The following is a 20,003-nucleotide window of genomic DNA, read 5'->3' as shown; positions in this document are numbered from 1 at the left end:
ACCAATGTGGGTGGGCAGCACTAGTAGGTTGAGAACCTGATAGAACAAAAAGTTGGAGAAAGGGCGATTTTCTTCTTTTTTCTTCCACTGGAGCATCCATTTTCTCATGCCCTTGGATATCATTCATCTGATTCTTGGGCCCTCAGACTCCAGGACTTATACTAGTGGGGTCCTCCACCTCAACTCACAGATTCCGCAGCCCTTATACTTAGATTGGGAGCTACACCACTGGGAGAACCCTACCCATTGTTCTCAGACCATTGAACTCAGACTGAATTATATTACTAGCTTTCCTGGTTCCCCAGCTTGCAGATGGTAGGTGGTGGGATTTATTGGCTTCTATAGTCACATGAGCCAATTTCCATAATAAATATTATGCCTATATCCATATTTATGTCTACATCTATATATTTATATCTATAGCTATATCATCTATATCTATATCTGTATCCTATTTGTTATGTTGTTATGTTCTCTACGCTATGAACCCTAACTAATACAATGGCCAAGAAGATCTGCTCGGGTCTGTCTGGCTCCATTTGGAGCTGACCGGCAGCTTCCCCAGAAGGATCAACCCCTACCCCTTGAATTTCTGTGCAAAGCCATACCCAACAACTACATGCCCTGAATTTCAGGTTTTCTTTCCAGTTTCAGATACAAACGAAATGCACAGCATGGAGTGTGGGTTGGGGTGGGAAATTAAGTTTTCTTAGCAACTTTCCAAAGGGATAGATAGAGCATTCCAGAAATATAGAGTATTAACTATGGACAACAAAAGCCAAAAGAATAAATCCTATCACATGGAATGCTCTGGGATGTAGATTCTTTATACTACTGCCTTGAGATGGCTCATATGACCATGTGGGTTCATCTCTCATAGTACAGCTGTGTCTCTTTACAGTTCATCATGAAACAGTGAGCAGCTCAGTAATGTGTCACTTTGAATTTTTGTCCACCTTTCCATGCCTCACTTTCCTTCTCCTACATTCTTGCTACCCTGGGATTGTATCTGCCCAAATTAAGCATTAGCACCTATTTCTTGCAACAAGTTTGTTTTCTGGAGAACTGGGGCTAAGACCATACAATATTATATCTACTTCTCACAATAACCCTATGGCAGAGGAACTATTTTTATTCTCAATTTACATGGGAGAAGAAAGGTTTAAAAATATAAAATGAATTGGTCAATATCACAAAGTAAAAGCAAAAGGAAGAATTAACACTTCAACTAAGGGCTGTCTTATTTCCACACCAACATTCTTAAGCAGTACCCTATAGCTATGCTAAATTAATTTGTAATAAGAACATGCAATCTGTTAATATTTATTGAATGCCTGTTTTAACCATCCTGTAGTATGCATTGCTGACTTACTCTCCCACTGGACAGCTGTGGTGACGAATTTTTACTACTCAGAATCCATTCGTGGTTACCCATTGTTTTGAGAATCAAGTCTCAAATTCTCATCTACCTAGTTTTGAAGGAGTTCTACATACTGCTGATGGCCCTCAACCTCAAACTTCTTGGGGACCCTGCAGGTAATAACCAACAAATACAAGGGCATAAAACTGAGTCATCTTGCTTCATCATGGGTCAACTCTGTGGCACCAGTGAAGATTCACCTGCCTATTGGACCAGGGTGAAGTTTTGCCTAGTGTCTTCTTTTGCTCTATTAACAGAGATCTTTATGCCTTTTCTGCAAGGGAGAGCTTCTACTATTGGGGGATTTTGGAAAGCAAGGGAAATTTCCAGGAAAATACACACACACACACACACACACACACACACACACACACACAGAGAGACAGCATTTCAGTGTACCATAAACACAAAAATCTCTATCACCCAAGTTTTGTGTAGTATCAACCTGTCATCCCAGCAGTGTTCTCCCATTGATATACCCTTCTGCTCTCCACATTAGAACAAGTACAATCTTTAATTTGTTCCAGTCATTATTTCTCATTACTCATAGAATCAGAAGCTTAGTCATTGTTCACATTTTGTAATCCAAGGCCGAAACATTGTATTTTGCATATACATATACATATGTATATATTTTGCATATATATATATATATATATATATATTTTTTTTTTTCCTGAGCTTGCAGCTGAATCTTCTAGTGGCTCCCAGGGACCGTGGAGCAATAATTTGAAGTGGCGTGGTAGAGAGATCCATGGCAGAGGGCCAGTTCTCCCTTCCAATAGTTCAACCCAAAGAGAATGGAAGGAGAAAAATAGAGCACCCTGGAGGAAAGAATGCTGAAAATCCCCTTCTCACTTAGTGAGAATGAAAAAGTTCTATTCATGACTTTTACCACCAGGTTTAGGCCTCTGCTGAAAAACAACAAGGAATTTGGAATATCTGCTTAAAATGAGTGTAAATATTTACCCACATATGCTGAAATATTCTTGTGACATTTAGTCTGATGCATACTGCCAGGAGAGAAGGAAGCTCCTGAGCCAAACACAGGAATTTTTTATTTTTAATCTTCCCTGGGAGTAGAGCAAACATTTGCAATGATATAAAATGTATTAAATTCACTAACCCTGGAATTCATAACTGGTTATGCATTGAGTGCTATCATCTGGTTCAGAACTCCAATGTTTGCAAACTCTACATTTCTTACTCTCCTCATTATTCTTCAAGAACTTGAACAGGGTTATTCATATTATTAGCATTATTATAATTAAACAGGCAAAAAACATATGTACCTGTTTGTCTTAATATTGTAACAATCACACTGTGATTATTAAATGTACGATTCTATTTATGAGTGCTTATCACTGGAAAAATATTTTTACATTCGTGATCCAGGACATAGTAGGCACTCAAATGTTTGCTGATTCACTCACTCACTTTTCCTTACCATGTGACAGAATCTTTGCTAAGCACTTTACATACATTTTTTCATTTAGTGTGAGGATAGATGAACTACATAGGGAAAGTATGATTTTTCATTTCAACAGGTGAGAAAACTGAGGTTTGGGGTGGACAAATGACTAGAATAGGCATTTGATTAACAACCTTGGGTTAAATGCCCATATCATGTATAAGATCCCATGCTAGGTGCCAAGATTAACTATATATATGTACACACACACACACACACACACACACACACACACAATCTGCCCATGCCATGGTAATTGTATTGATTACTGAGAGAGGAAGACACATAAGTGGTTAGAAAATAGCACTAGTGTGGTAAGTACAGGGATAGGGTCACAGAGAATGGGAACCTAATTTACTTGGTGCAGTGTATGAGGCAAATCAAGGTTGGAAAATGATTAATGAAAGGGCTGATATCCATCTTAAGACTGAGTAGGAGTTGAGTAGAAGTGTGTGTGGCAGTGGTGAGGACAGAAGCCTGAGCTTATGGAGAGCATCTCAGGTAGTGGATGTCCACACCATGTATTAAAAAAAAAAATGCATAAAGAAAATGCCAAGGACCTGTAGAGGCTTGCTCTGTCTGTAACCAAGGGCACACAGAGGGGAGAATGGTGGAAGGAGCTTAGCTGTCAAATTTTGGTAGGTTTCAAATCATGAATGGCTTTGAATGCCATGCTAAGAAATTTGGACCCTACAACTAGTAAGTGGCAGAGCCTGGGCCTGAATTCCTTAGGCCTACTTAGCTCTCTACCACCCTCAGTGACACTTTCCTACTCTGTGTGTGCATGCATGATATGGTTTGGTTGTTTCCCCATGCAAAATCTCATCTTGAATTGCAGCTTCCTATAATCCTCATAATCTCCACATGTCGCGGGAGAGACCAGGTGGAGGCAATCGAATCATGGGGGTAGTTTTCCATGAGATCAGTTCTCATGGTAGTGAGATCTGATGGTTTTATAAGTGTTTGGTAATTCCCCCTGCGTTCATTCTCCTTCCTGCCACCTTGTGAAGAAGGTGCTTTGTTTCCCCTTCTGCCATGATTATGTTTTCTGAGGCCTCCCCAGCCATGCTGAACTGTGAGTCAACAAAGCCTTTTTCCTTTATAAATTACCCAGTCTCCAGCAGGTCTGTATAGCAGTGTGAAAACAGACTAATACAATGCATGTGTGTGGTTGTGTGTGTGCTTAGGAATCTATATGCACACACTATTTCTGCATTTTGAGAGCTGTGATAGAACTGGCGATGACTAGATATTCATCCAAGGGTAGTATAAATCACAGAAATGTTTCTGTTTCAAACACACTCAGAGGTTTGAACCAGGCTGAGAAAAGTTACGTACAGAAAAACCAGTCGACAATTCCAAAGATTAGAGAAGAAGAATGTTTGTAAGTGGATGAAAACATTTGTAAGTTCCTTGGGGCTACTAAAGTGTTTGGATGCTATGTGTTCTTTGTAAGTTGTGAGTTTTCCTTGTAGACATTTACCAGAATTTTAAAATGTATTTATATTTTTAAAGCTGATGATGCTTTGGAATATTCCATCAGGTCTGCTGTCCAAACTGAATGATGGACAGAGTTAGTAAGAAGTAAAACTCACATCATTCCTTCTGCCTAAAACCTGTACCTCACTTCACTTGGCTAATTTCCATTTATTCTTTGGGTCTCAGAGAAGACTATTAAATTTGATATCCTAAATAAGTCCTCTAGATAGAAAGAATTAAAAAAAAAATTCTATACTTCCATTTCATGTAACATCAAAACTGTAATTTAAATAATGACTTATGTAATTCTCTGCATGTTAATGCTCATTTTCTTTCCATTCTACATAATGCATGGTCACAGGAAATGTCTGGTTCACTCAATAAATGTGTTTTGAATAAATTAATAAAAATTAAACAAAAATCAGATAGATCATCACGATAGTCAATCTGGTGTTTAAATTAGTATCCAGCCTGGCATGGTGGCTCACGCCTGTAATCTCAACACTTTGAGAGGCCGAGGTGGGTGGATCACCTGAGGTCAGGAGTTTGAGACCAGCCCAGCCAACATGGGGAAACCTTGTGTCTACTAAAAACACAAAAATTAGTCGGGTGTGGTGGTGCACGCCTGTAATCCCAGCTACTTGGGAGGCTGAGGCAGGAAAATTGCTTGAACCCAGGAGGCAGAGGTTGCAAAGAGCAGACATCATGCCACTACACTCCAGCCTGGGTGACAGAGTGAGATTCCATCTCAAAATAATAATAATAATAATAATAATAATAATAAATAAATACATTAATATCCAAAGGATTCCACCAGTGTTTTCAAAGAATGAAATTAAACTTGCAGTTTTAAGATGATGACTTCCATTAACAATTATTGATTATATTCTATGTACCAGGCTCTGTGCTAAGCATTCGATGTTTGTTTTCCCATTTAGTCTTCACAACAACTTTACAAGATAGTAATGTTGGCTGAGACAGAGACTTGTGCTCTCCTTCTACAGAGATTTGTGCTCTCTTTCCACAAAGGAAAGTTGTTGTTGGTAAACAGCTTCCTTGCCAGGGACTTTTTCCAGCCCCTCTTTGCATCTAGATGGGCAATGTGAATGGTTCTGTTCAACAAAAGATGAGCAGAAAGGATGTGTGTCACTTCTGGGCCAAGGCACTTGAGTCTCTGGCATTCCATACTAATGTTCTCCCTTCTCTTTCTACAGTAAACTTTGAGATAATGTGTTGAAAGTAGAGGCAACAAAGTGGAAGGAGCCCAGGTCATTGAAAGATGGCATTGACAAATAACTCCTAAAAACAGCCAATTGTTATTTTGACTAACAAAGAAATTGAGGAACAGAGAAGTTAAGTGACTTTTTTATAGGCAGTGATCAGAAATCATCAGAAAAAAATAGTCTTTTACTGTGATAAGAATGCTATTCGAATTTCAAGGTTTATCTATTACAACATCAAACATCACTTATCCTAGCTAATATAGGTACATAATAAAGGTACAATCACTGTAACTGTTTTGCAGAGAAGGAAAGGGAAGCTTAGAGAGGTTAACTTCTTCTTCAAGTGCCCATAGGGATATGGTTCGGATATTTGTTCCCTCCAAATCTCATGTCAAAATATGATTCCCAATGTCGGGTAGGTGGTCTAGTAGGAGGTGATTGGATTGTGGGGGTGGATCCTTCATGAATAGCTTTGAATCATCCCCTTGGTGATGAGGGAGTTCTCAGTTCATGCGTCATCTCACTGTTTTAAAAGAGACTGGCACCTTCTCCACCTCTCTTGCTGCTACTCTTGCCATGTGACTGCCTGCTCTCCCTTCACTTTCTGTCATGATTGTGAGCTTCAGGAGGCCCTCACTGGAAGCAGATGCTGGTGCCATGCTTCTTGTACAGCCTGCAGAATCATGGGAAAAATCGATCTTTTCTTTATAAATTACACAGCTTCAGGTATTTCTTTACAGCAATGCAAGATTGGACTAATATACATAGGTATTAAGTAATATATAGGTACAGTTTGTAGTGATTCCATAGTTTCATTACTGAGGTGTGTGTAGCGAGGGATTTATGTAGCTATCTGTTTGGGAAAAGGTAGCTCGGGAACATAAAACTTAGCTTCCATGAACTGTTATATGTAATTGAGAAAACTTCAGTTGTTCAACAGCAAGTAATTGCACTGTGGCTAAAGAAGGTGAAGAGAAGCTACAGTAGTCCCACCTCAAGCCAGTTTGTGGCATAATCACTGGTTTTATCTGTTAGAATTAATACATACTGATATGGTTTGAATCTGTGTTCCCACAAGTCTCATGTTGAATTGTAATCCCAAGTGGTATAAGTGAGGCCTGGTAGGAGGTGATTGGAGCAGGAGGCTAGAATTCTCATGAATCAGTTAGCACTATCCCCTTGGTGCTGTTCTTGTAACAGTGACTGGGTTATCCTGAGATCTGGTTGTTTAAAAGTGTGTAGCACGTCCCTCTCCCTCTTGGTCCTACTCCTGCATATAGGATGCCTGCTCCTGCTTTGCTCTCCACCATGAGTAAAACTCCCTGAGGCCCCCCAAGAAGCAGATGTCACCATGCTTTCTATACAGTCTGCAGAATCATGAGACTATTAAACCTCTTTTTAAAAATAATTTACTCAGTCTTAGGTATTTCTTTATAGCAGTGTAAGAATGAACTAATACAGAGTGGGGCATTGCTATAAAGATACCTGAAAATGTAGAAGCAACTTTGGAACTGGGTAATGGGCAGAGGTTGGAAGAGTGTGGAAGGCTCAGAAGAAGACAGGAAGATGAAGGAAAATTTGGGACTTTCTAGAGACGTGTTGAATGGTTGTGATGAAAATGCTGATAGTGATATGGACAGTGAATCCAGGCTGAGAAGGTTTCAGATGGAAATGAGGAACTAACTGATTGGGAACTGGACTAACGGTTGCTTTTGTTATGCATTAGCAAAGGACTTGGAGGCATTGTGTCCCTGCCCTAAGTATCTGTGGAACTTTGAACTTGAGAATGATTATTTAGGGTATCTGGAGGAAAACTATCTAAGCAGTAAAGAGTTCAAGAGGTAAGCTGGCTGCTTCTAACAATTTATCTCATATAGATGAGCAAAGAAATGATCTGAAACTGGAGTTTATATTTAAAAGTGAAGCAGAGTGTAAAACTTGGGAAAACTTTTGCAGTCTGGCTATGTGGTAAGAAAAAAAGAAGCCCTTTTTCAGGGGAGGAATTCAAGCCGGTTGCAGAAATTTGCATAAGTAAAAAGGAGCCAAGTGGTAATAGCCAAGACAATGGGAAAAAAGCCTCAAAGGCATTTCGGAGACCTTCACAGCAGCCTCTCCCATCACAGACCCAGAAGCTCAGGAGGGAATAATTGTTTCCTGGGCCAGGCCCAGGGCCCCACAGCCCTGCACAGCCTCTGGACACTGGTCCCTGCATCCCAATCACTCCAGCTCCAGCTGTGGCTAAAATGGTCCCAGGTATAGCTCTGGCCCTTACTTCAGAGGGCACAAGCCATAAGCTTTGGCAGCTTTCACATGATGTTAAGCCCATGGGTGCTCAGAGTGCAAGAGTCAAGGCTTGGGAACACCTGCCTAGATTTCAGAGAATGTATGGAAAAGCCTGGATGTCTAGGCAGAAGCCTGTTGCGGGGGTGGAACCTTTATGGAGAACCTCTAGTAGGGCAGTATAAAGTGGAAATGTGGTTGGAGCCCCCACATAGAATCCCCACTGGGACACTGCCTAGTGGAGTTGTGAGAAGAAGGCCACGATCCTCCAGACCCCAGCATGGTAGATCCACTGACAGCTTGCACCATGTGCCTGGAAAAGCCACAGGCACTCAGTGTCAGTCTATGAGAGAAACCATGGAGGCTGAACCCTGCAAAGACACAGGAGTGGAGCCGCCCAAGTCCTTGGGAGCCCACCCCTTGCACCAGTGTGCCCTGGATGTGAGACATGGAGTCAAATAGATTATTTTGGAGCTTTAAGGTTTAATGGCTGCCTTGCTGGGTTCCTGACTTGCATGGGGCCTGTGGCCCCTTTCCTTTGGCCTATCTCTCCCTTTTGGAAAGGGAGTATTTACCTAATGCCTATACTTCCATTCTAGCTTGGAAGTAACTAACTTATTTTTTTATTTTCCAGGCTCATAGGCAGAAAGAACTAGCCTTCTCTTAGATGAAACTTCGAACTTTGGACTTTTGAGCTAATGTTGGAATGAGCTAAGACTTTGGGGGACTATTGGAAAGGCATGACTATATTTTGCAATGTGAGAAGAACATGGGATTTGGAAGGGTCAAGAGTGGAATGACATGGTTTGGATCTGTGTACCCACCAAATCTCATGTCAAATTGTAATCCCCAGTGTTGTAGGTGGGTCCTGGTGGGAGGTGATTGGATCATGAAGGCAGAGTTCTCACAAATGGGTTAGCACCATCCCTTTGCTGCTGTTTTCATGATAGTGTGTGAGTTATCATGAGATCTGGTAGTTTAAAAGTGTGTTGCACTTCCCTTCTCTCTCGGTCCTGTTCCTTTCGAATACGATGCCTTCTCCTGCTTTACCTTCCCAAATGAGTAAAAACTCCCTGAAGCCTCCCCCAAAACAGATACCACCATGCTTCCTGTACAGCCTATGAAACTGTGAGCCAATTTTACCTCTTTTCTTTATAAATTACCCAGTATCAGGTATTTTTTAATAACAGCATGAGAACGAACTAATACACATGCCAACTACATTTCATAAATATCCTTAATTCTCACAGTATGAGAAACAGGCGGTATATGCCCATTTTACAGATGACAAATTGGAGTCTGAAAGAAGCTATGTGACTTGCCTAAGTCTCTGTAGCTAATAAACAATGAAACTGGAAGTCCAGTCAAGGTCTTTCCAACTCTTTCTATCTCAATTGTATTGTATCTGTATTCAAAACAGATTTGACTTCGTTAAATTCAGAGGTGCATAGCCAAATCTGTCTTTAATGCCCTTTGAAGTTATACATGGTTTTCAAGCTCGTGACTACTATTATTGGATCTCTGCCATGTCCCAGCATTTTCAAATACTATCAAATCATTTTAGATCCTGACGAGAATCTAGCTTGGTGAACATTAATTTCTTCATTTTCCAAATGAAGAAAATATGATTAAAGAAAGCAGAGCTTTCCTATAGCCTGCTCATTAAGTAGGTGACTCACATGAAATTTAAGCATGGGTTGGCTAAATTCAAGAACAGAGATATTTTCATTATAATATAGAGGTAGGGGACGTAGGAAGATCTCATGGAGTATATAGGGGTTGATGTTTGCCAATATGGTCCTCAAACATCATTGTGCATAAGAATCAGCTGGAAACTTGTTAAAATTCCCACTAATCACTGGGCTAAAATTTACAGATTCTGATTCAATATGTCAAACATGATAACTAGGAATCTGTGCTTTTACCAGGTCCCCAGATTAATGTGCTGCAGGTAGACTTCAATCTTAGACCCTACTGACCACCCCCCAGGGCTTCTAGTCTGGACATTTAGCGAGGCTCAACTTTTGAAATCCTTTATTGCTGTTCCTAGCACCGAGGGAGAAAATGACACATCTCCTTCTGGAAGGAGGCAGAGGCTTGGAGCTTCCAGTCCTGAGTATTCTGCACTTGGCTTCCGTTCTCTGTGTCGATTAGGCCTTTCAAACCAATTACCATTATATATTGCTGAGATTTATAGTCCTTGGTATTTGAGGTTACAAGACTTCCGTTCTCAGGAAGAAGCTCCATGCCATCACTTCTAATCAGCTCAGCACAATGTCTGATTTCCCCTCTGTAAGAGGGCACAATGTTCCATTAGAGTATTAATAGCCAGGCAGAATGGCCTCAATTGCAGTGCTTGGGGAAACATAAAAATTGGCTTTGGGGGTCCAAATTTTTAAAGAACTGTGCTCCTTCTTATAAAAATAAAGACAATGACTCAACAAAAATGACTAAGAAAAAAAATCCCTGACTTCCAATAGGTAGAGTACAGTACATAGAAAATGAATCTCTCCAAAGTATGGAGATAGTCTTTCCTGGGCTTAATATGATAAAGAGAGAATTTACTCCAAGTTCAAAACACAAATAATGTATAGCACAGTCTGTGAACAATTAATTTATTTAACATTTACTAAATGTTATGATTTAATTGGCAAGCAGATGAGTACAAGACAGCTGGGTGTATATCTTCCATAACCATTATTTCATTCATTTATTCATCTATCCATCCATCCATGTCTTCATTTATCCATCCACTATCCACCATTTGCTCAAACATTATGATGTTGAAATATTCAAATAATCCATCTTCAGATAATTTACAATCCCCTCAAGAAAGATGTCTAATGTTCCTCCATTGCCTATAGTATTTAGAAAATTCTAAGACCTTTTGCCCTGTACTCCTAGCCTACATTTTCAGCCTCATTTCTCAACCCTTTTATAATATATAAGCTAATCTGTGTATCTTTGCACTTTGTTTCCTCAAACAAAAATGTCCTTCCTTCATACCCAAAAGCATGGAGTTTATCCAAACTCCATGCTTTCTTCCAGTACTGTCAAACACCTCCCTGCTTCATAAAGCCTATTCTAACTCCCCAGTCAGGTAAAATAATTCCCTTTTTTGAATGACCAAAACGGTACTTAACACTACTGAGTGCAATTACTCTTTGCTCTGTCTCACAGAATTTTTGTTAATGTGTCTTTTCATCTCATGGATCTTGAGCTCTGGTGATTAAAAAACAGGCAAGCCTCAATAATCTTTATAACCTTTGTAATGCCTCATCAATATTAAGAGCTCAGAAATTTCAGTGAATTGAAAGGAAGGAATCCTTTAGTAAGGTAGGATTGTCTCCTGGGCAAGGATTAGCTCTTTTGGTCAAACTTATTCCCTAATTCTGATCTTTGTTGGCAAAAAACCACAGAAGTGACAATAGTGTTGTTATTAGTCATTTATCGAGAGCTTATTCCTGCTAATTACTGATCTAGTTATTTTATATTATTTATTTTACATATCCTTAATGCCATATTGCTGAGGTAGTTATGGTCACCTCAATTTTAAAGATTAGTGGCCGGGCATAGTGGCTCACGCCTGTAATCTCAGCACTTTGGGAGACCAAGGCAGGTGGATCACTTGAGGTCAGGAGTTCGAGATCAGCCTGGTCAACATGGTGAAATCCCATCTCTACTAAAAACACACACACACAAAATTAACCAGGAGTGGTGGCGGGCCTCTGTAATCCCAGTTACTCAGGAGGCTGAGGCAGGAGAATTGCTTGAACCCAGGAGACGGAGGTTGCAGTGAGCTGTCACTGCCATGGCACTCTAGCCTGAGTAACAAAAGGGAAACTCCATATCAAAAAAAAAAAAAAAAAAAGTAATGTCTGCTGCCTAAAGCAATCCCTAAATTTCCTAAGGTCATACTGACGTGAGTTCAGAGATTTCAGGTACAATGTTCCAGTGCCTATGCTCTTGACCATTAGGAAATATCTCTTGCCCACCCTCTCCCTCGTGGTTACATTTCACAGACTGTAACCTCCACCTAGAGATGCATCGTCTCCTATGAGATCTAGTTCCCGAGGTCATCCTGGTTCTGGAAAAATACATGGGGAAGAGGGAACTTGCTCTTACCTCCCTGTAAGGATCTCTAGGATCACAACAGTTTGGCCTCAGGAAATCCATGGATTGCTTTAGGCAGCAGACACTAATCTCTAAAATGAAGCTGGCCACAACAGCCTCAACTAGGTGACATTAACGATATGTGAAGTGAAATATATATATAATAATTAGACCAGCTCTCTGCAAAGCCACAGGGAAACATAAAAATCAAGACAACTAAATTAACAGTTCGTATATTTGTTGATTCAGGCAAATGCTGTCTATGAATGAAAAAATATCCACATTACTTAGAAGCTTCAAGGTGGAAAAAAAGACATAGCTACATTAAAACTGGCTTCTAATGCAATAAGATATACCAAAAAAAAAAAAAAAATCAAGTTTCTTCTATCCTTTTACCATGTACCCCCTTCCCAACCCTATAATTTTTGGCTTTCAGAGTTGTCTTACATGTTTATTAATCAGTGCAGTCTACCTGCCCCGAACCACTAGGGTCTACTACCAAGGCCTTTGATAAAGCATTGTCTCTCACTTCTGCATTGAGGATTTGGTACAAAGTTGTCCACACAGGCATCTTCTTTGGATGTTTTCTTTGTACCAGGCCCAGATCTACACTTACTTACTGTGGTATTCATCCCCCCAGTCCTATGTGGTAGTTCATCACCTTCCTGCAAATGGAGGAAAGTATGCCTTCTTTCATTTGGGGAAGTTGGAGAGCAGGGCTGCTTGTTTGGGTCCCAAAGTGATACAGGGTTTAGTTAGACAACTTTTCCCACCCTCCCCATCCTTTTTCTCCCCATGCCCCTATATTGTTCTCAGCTTCTTTATGAGCTTTCCATCCAGTTGTGGCTCTGAAGTTCTAAGAAGACTTTGTTTGGGTGAGATCAGCCAGAAGGATCAGAAAATGGAGGGAGAAATCTGCCTCTCCACCCTCCCTCCTCTGCTCATCTTTTCAGAATGACTCTTGCCTGCTGTGCCTCTTCCCATATGTTACAAGCATGTATGGTCTGTCTGGTTTCTCCCTAAATTAATGCAGCGCCCCTCTTTCTAAAAGTCTTCTTTATATAATGTAATATATGATTCTTTCTCAGCCAACCCATGGTCTAATTCTTTTTTCTAATCCGGTTTTTATCTCTGTTCTCTATGCATCCCTTCCATAAAGTCCTATGAAATTTTTCTGTGTATTTTCCTTTATTTCTGAGTGCTGCCTGTTTTAAATAGGTTCCTCAGTTCTAAATTTATTCGATGACACAAACAGGTACTTGAGACAAATAGTGTGGCCTAATAATACATGCTAGACCTTGACTCAGTCATCAGGATTCTCACCGTTTACAAAGCACTTTCACAATCAACATTTCATTAGATCCTCATAGAACACCTATAGGGTGAAACACAGCATATATCATTTCCTCATTTTAAAGATTAATAATATCCAGTTTAAAATATTAATTGAGCAGATGCAAATACTAATGTTGGTACTAGGAATTGAAGATGGAGATATGAGTATGCCATAGCTGCTTCTTAGAAACTGACAGGCTCATGAGGGGAGCATGATTAATACCATTTCCTCTTTTCTTCCACATCTGCCTCTTTCTTTCTCTTCTTTCCTTCTTTTTCCTTCCCTTTCATTCTCCCTAATAAGATTTGTGGAATACCCACCATATGTTCAGCTTATGCTACATATTAAGGAAAGATGGGGGAAGGTAAGATTTGCGAATCTTATACTTATGCATAGTTAGGCATTTTTATATGTGCTCTGACTTTTAACCTTTAAAAGAACCTTGGTGAGGAGACATTATACCATGGTGTTTACTCCCCTTTATATAAATTAGGCTTGGCTTAAATGGCTTGCTCAAGATTATACACTTGGGGGCTGGTGTCAGCAATCCAATCCAAATCTGCTTCTAAGGCCCAGATTCTCTCCACTTTAAATGCAGACCAAGCACATAATCATATCCTAGTACAGCAGGAACAATGGGACAATGGAAGCGAATATAGGGTTCTGTAGGAGACTGGGAGCAACAAAGCTGGATGGCGGAGATAATTTATAGAGCCAGAAATTAGCCCCAGAAAAGGCAATAACTCACCCAAGAACATACAGCTATTTTGTGTGTGTTAAAGACAGGATTAGTATTCATATCTTCTAGGTCAAGTCCAACCTAGGTGGCAGATCACTGGACTGCTCACTATTCACCACTTTAATGTTAATTTAATTTTATTTATTATTATTATTTTTTTAGAGACGGGGTTTCACCATGTTGCCCAGACTGGTCTTGAACTCCTGAGCTCAACAGATCCACCACCCTCGGCCTCCTACAGTGCTGGGATTACAGGCATTAGCATTGACCCCAGCCTCTACCATTTTAATTTTATAAGCTATACTTTTAGGACTTGTTTTTATGTAGCCCCAAGTTATACCATTATCCCCTCCTGGAAGACACAGTAGATCCTAGAAATTGGGGTCAAATCCTAAATTTGATTTTAGTATTACATGTTTATTTTTCTGCATGAGCGCATGTAGGGAGATGCATTTCCCTAGATGACTTGAATATGCTCTGAATCAGTGCAGGGAAAGTGCAGAGCCATTTGGCTCAGATTCTGTCAAATGAAAAAAAAAAAGAAAAAAAAGAAGAGAGTGAGGCTGTGGCAGGCAGAGAGACTAGGTAGCTTTCTGTCCAGTTGTGGCTCTGAAGTTCTAAGAAGAGGTTGTTTGGGTGAGATCAGCCACAGTGATCAGAAAATGGAGGGAGAATTCTGCTACCCTACCCTCCCTCCTCTGCTCATCTGTCCGGAACAACTCATGCCTTCTGTGCCTCTTCCCATATGTTACAAGCATGTTTGGTCTAACTGGTTTCTCTCTAAATTAATGCAGGGTTCCTCTTTTTAAAAGTCTTCCTTATATAATGTAGAACCTGGCAGGCTCAAAGAAAAATTAGCTACCCACATCCTCACAGATGAATAAAAATCTGGGCCTTGTTTACTCTTTCTGCAAACAAACATCAATTAGAAAAAGTCAAAAAGGGTTGTGCTTTGCCTTCTAACTTGAGAACATCTATGAGGAATCTACAAGTTCTTCTTGGGAGTGTGGCTAAGAGTTGAGATGTTGTGGAAAGGCCACATTGACGTCTATGAGCCTGTCTGGACCATTTTTTTTCAAGAATAGGAGGAAACTTTATGTTACTGATTGTTTTGGTTTTGTTTCAAAGAAAAAAACACTTGAAGAAACTGCTTGATATGTTGGTGATGTTGGTGAGTCTTCTCTTTGTCAAACTGGAAGATACCACGTTTTAAGTTGTGCTAGAATGATGAAAACCATGAAAGTGAAGTCAGGAAATCTAGGCTCTGTACCTAAGTACAGAGTCTGTTTAGCCACTGTCCCTGTCTGTCATTAGAAAAGGATTTCATTAGGTCAGATCAGAGGTGGTTTATGCCTGATCTGTGTGTGCCACTGATACCTCCTATGTTCATGGCAGAAATCCTCAATCTATGGAGACCCTCTCTCATGCATTGCTGGAGTATAGCTTCAGGATTCTTCATAACATTTTCCAATAGAGAGTAGTTGTCTGCTAAAATCTATTATTCATCTCCATAATAGATCATCACTTACATCTTTTCTAAATTTTTTAAAAAATCTGTTGCCAGGGAAGAAGTATTTACCCTCATTCTACCAACACACTTTCCTTTGTCTCAGCCCCACCCGACAAGTAGAAATGTATTTTGGTTGCGTCTTTTTCAAGTATGTATGAACTTATCCACAAGCAACTTTCAACAACGTTATAAAATTTGGAATTAGTGCAGATAAAAAAAATCAAATGTTTGGTTACTGAGCTAAAAACAATTTGATGTGTTGCGTGTGATCCATCTGAATCCAAATACTCAGTTGGCAAACTCACAAGAGACAAGCATTCTTTCTTCTGTTGTTTCTGATCCAGCCATCCAAATGAGCAAGGAACAAGTCCTAAACATGATGCAGCCTTCTTCAGCTTTGTGGATTACTATACATTTTGGCACTACGATGAATTAAGATTCAGGAGGTGGCAGATAAAAAGATTTTTCTAAATAAGCTTCCATTTCACATACTCAGATGGGATAGAATTAAATGCAGTGACCTGGAGATGGAGAAGAATTGGTGTGCAGACAAGCCAAGAGCATTGTATTTGGAGTCAGAGAAGGTGGTGGGTTCTGATCTACACTCTCCTCCTATCTTGTGAGATTTTGGATCTTTCTCTTCCCTTCTTCACATGTGCAGCCCTAATTGGTGCTAAGCACCCAGTCCAGTCCCTGTTCTGATTCCGTAAATCTGCTTCTCAGTTTCAGAAGGGTGTATAGGTAATCCTGGTGTTTCTCAGAGCTACTTCTGGTTGCATTTTTACATTTTCAATCACTTGAAATCAGGGAAGGGAGGAAATGTATCAAACATCATCCTTCTTTTCCCATTTAATATTCTAGGAAATTAACTTTTCATTGTGTGCTCAGTGACTCTCAGTCGTATGAGCAGGAGTCTTCAGAATTTTTAACTTTTATTATTATAATACATATTGGGGTACTTTTGTTGATAAACTTGCAGTGAGGTTTGCCTGCTTTGGGTTTCCTCACTTTACTCTTTCCTGCTAAGTCTCACTATCCAGAATATCCTCTTTCTATTCTTTACAGAAAGTTTTTAAAATTTTGTTTATTTATTTATTTATTTATTTATTTATTTATTTATTTTCGAGACGGAGTCTCACTTTATCGCCCAGGCTGGAGTGCAGTGACCCAATCTTGGCTCACCACAACCTCCAACCTCGCGGGTTCAAGTGATTCTCCTGCCTCAGCCTCCCAAATAGCTGGGATTACAGGCACCTGCCATCATGCCCTGCTAACTTTTTTATTTTTAGTAGAGATGGGTTTTTGCCATGTTGGCCAGGCTGGTCTCAAACACCTGATCTCAAGTGATCTGCCTGTCTCGGCCTCCTAAAGTGCTGGGATTACAGGCATGAATCACTGTGCCTGGCTATTCTTTAGAGAATTTCGATCTCTATCCTATGCATTCTTTAAAGCTCAGCATTTTATTTCTCTATGAAGCCATTCTAGCCATCACAGTCAATTTTTTTATCATTTGCTACACATTTGATGATGAAAAATCTTGTTGTCTTCATAGTTATTTCACCTTTTTATCATTTGCCCATTTGTGCATTTGTTGCCCACTTCCCAAAGGATTTGAGGAGACACACGCATAATTTAAAATTGTTTCCTGTTAAATTTTAAGCAATGTGGTAGATACGCTTATGTGAATATTATTTTACACATAATCTTTAAAACCACACCTAGAGATGTTATTATCATGATTTTGAGTGAAATAACTTAAAGTAGAATTGATTAAAGTTATACAATTAGCAACGGACAGAAATGACCTTGAAATTTAGTATTGTGTGACTCCAAAATGCATGCTTCCGGCCAGGCGCATGGCTCATACCTGCAATCTCAGCACTTTGGGATTTCGAGGTGGGTGGATCAGTTGAGGACGGGAGTTCGAGACCAGCCTGGACAACATGTGAAACCCTGTGTCTATTAAAAATACAAAAATTAGCTGCGCATGGCGGTAAGGCCTGTAATCCCAGCTACTCAGCAGGCTGAGGTGGGAAAATTGCTTGAACCTGGAGAGTGGATGTTGCAGTGAGCCAAGATCTTGTCGCTGCACTCCAGCAATGGGGACAGAGGGAGACTCTGTCTCAAAAACAAACAAACAAACAAATAAACAACCAAAAACATGTTCTTCATTTTGGGGTAATTAGCAGAATCTGAGAATGAACTGTATATTACATAATAAACAAATACTACATGGCTGAACTTGACAGTATAACTAGTAATGTAAGAGAATATCCTTTTTCTTAGTATGTATACCCTGATTATTCATAGGTAAAGGGCCATGATGTGAGCAGTTAACTATCAATCAGGAGAAAAAAGTGTGTGTGTGTGTAAATGTGTGTGAGTGTGTACTGTAGACATACTGAGATACAGAAACACACACAGAAACAGATAGACAGAGAGACAAAGAGAGAGGCAGATGTGGCAAAATATTAATGACTGGAGAATCAGGATGAAAGTATATGGGAAATCTTCATATTATTCTTGAAACTTTTTCTGTAGGTTTGAAATCATTTTGAAATAAAATGAAAAACAACAAAAGGGAACAAAACAAAGGCAAAATGCATGCTGCTTTTACTACCACATTCTTTATTCTCCTTTTGCCACAAATCCTTTAATCAGTAGGGGAGAAAAGACGTATATTAAGAGCTAGAAAAGAAGCAAGGAGTTAGTAAAGGAAAGACAAAAGCATATTTTTAAAAATCTTGGTTGAGTAAGGTTTCAACAATTTAGTGCCAAAATTAACATTGAGCTTCCTGTAACCCTAGGCAAGGAGAGAAACATAATGGGTATCTATCTTTTGGCATCTAGTAGAAGAAAGTATAGACAGATACACATGTTATCCTGGATTCCACTTCTGAGATGAATTTGTCACAAAGGATACTGAGGAATACATTGGAAGATGTTCTCAGCAGCACTTTAACCAAGAGTCCAAAAGATATTCTGCAAATATCTGTTTTTTTTGTATATAGCCTTAGTCTGAATGAACACTGAAAAATTAGTGCTAAATCATAATTCCACAAAGACAATCTTTAGGGACCTCAAAGAATATGGTCCATGGATACCACTCTTTGCTGATCTGGCTTCACCTAGGGATAAAACTGTGGAGAATTTTAAGGTTTGAATAGTCAGCATGTTTTTAATCCAGTATTTACTTGAGATGGTAATGCTTTTGTTTTGTTTTTACATACAATGAGATGCGTACTGTTTCTTAATGTTTAGTATGAGAAAATTTGCTAATTGCTTTATAGTTATATAAATATATGGTTATTTTGCAAAAGATTATGAGATTCATTGAGCTATACTTGTAAATAGCAAGGAGTCATATGAAAAACAATATAGCATGGAAATTTATGGCTTTGGGGTCCCTGGGGGTAGGGAGTGGTCAGTGACGTCTTCCCAGAGGAGATGACATTTGAGCTGATAACGATTAAATAATTCAAAAAAAAAAAGAAAGAAAGAAAAGAAACCACCACCAAGAGTAGTAAGTTTTACTCTGGAGGTGGGCTCAAGGAACAAAGATAGCTCAAAAGATTAAGTGATCAACTCTGAGTCACACTCAAGGAGACATTTGAAATAAATATTAAAGGACTAGTTTTCCCAGGAAGTAAGGGAGAGAGGTATTCTGAGGAGAGGAAACTGCATCTCCAATGACACAGAAGCATGAAACATGAAAAGCAAATGCACAATAGGTAATTTTAAGTTGCTTTTGTGTGGCGTGAGCCTGCCCATGTAGGAAAGTGGTCAAAAAACAAGCTAGAGGTCAACAGAGGCAGATAATGAAGGACTGCATATAAAATTCCATGGAGTTTGAGTTTTGTTCTGGGAAGCACGAGGCCTGTATTTTAGTAAAGCACTACTTTGTGACTGATTGGGAAGAGTGATTGGAGAAGTGTGAGGCTGGAATCAAGGAAGCATAGTGAAAAGGCTGCTGTGATCATCCAGCAAAGAGATGACGAACTAGCACTGAGGAGCTAGTGAGAGTGAGATGGAGTAAGAGGAGAAGGTGGGATTGAAAGATATTTAGGCAACAAAATCAATTGATTTTGGTAACTGTGTGACAACTCTGCAAGTGCTAAGAACTATGGGAGGAAGAAATACATCTGTCCTGGGGTCAAAATATCCCAACAATTTACAAAGTGCCTGACTCATGATAGGAGCCCAAATGACCCATTGTTAAATAAACAAACATTTCTAGCTTGAACGACTGAGAAAATAGCGATGTCGCAGCCAGATATTCAACTAATGACACAGAATTGAAGACACTAGCTGATATGCATAGGGTTTCTCTAGGATTAGAATATGTTTCTCTAATTATCATAATGATGGAACATTTACTGAGCACTTACAGTGTACTAGGCACTTGATTAAGCACTGTACATATGGTATTGCA

Source organism: Chlorocebus sabaeus, chromosome 12 (genome assembly GCF_047675955.1).
Source record: "Chlorocebus sabaeus isolate Y175 chromosome 12, mChlSab1.0.hap1, whole genome shotgun sequence".
Classification (NCBI taxonomy): domain Eukaryota; kingdom Metazoa; phylum Chordata; class Mammalia; order Primates; family Cercopithecidae; genus Chlorocebus; species Chlorocebus sabaeus.
This window is presented reverse-complemented; position numbering follows the sequence as displayed.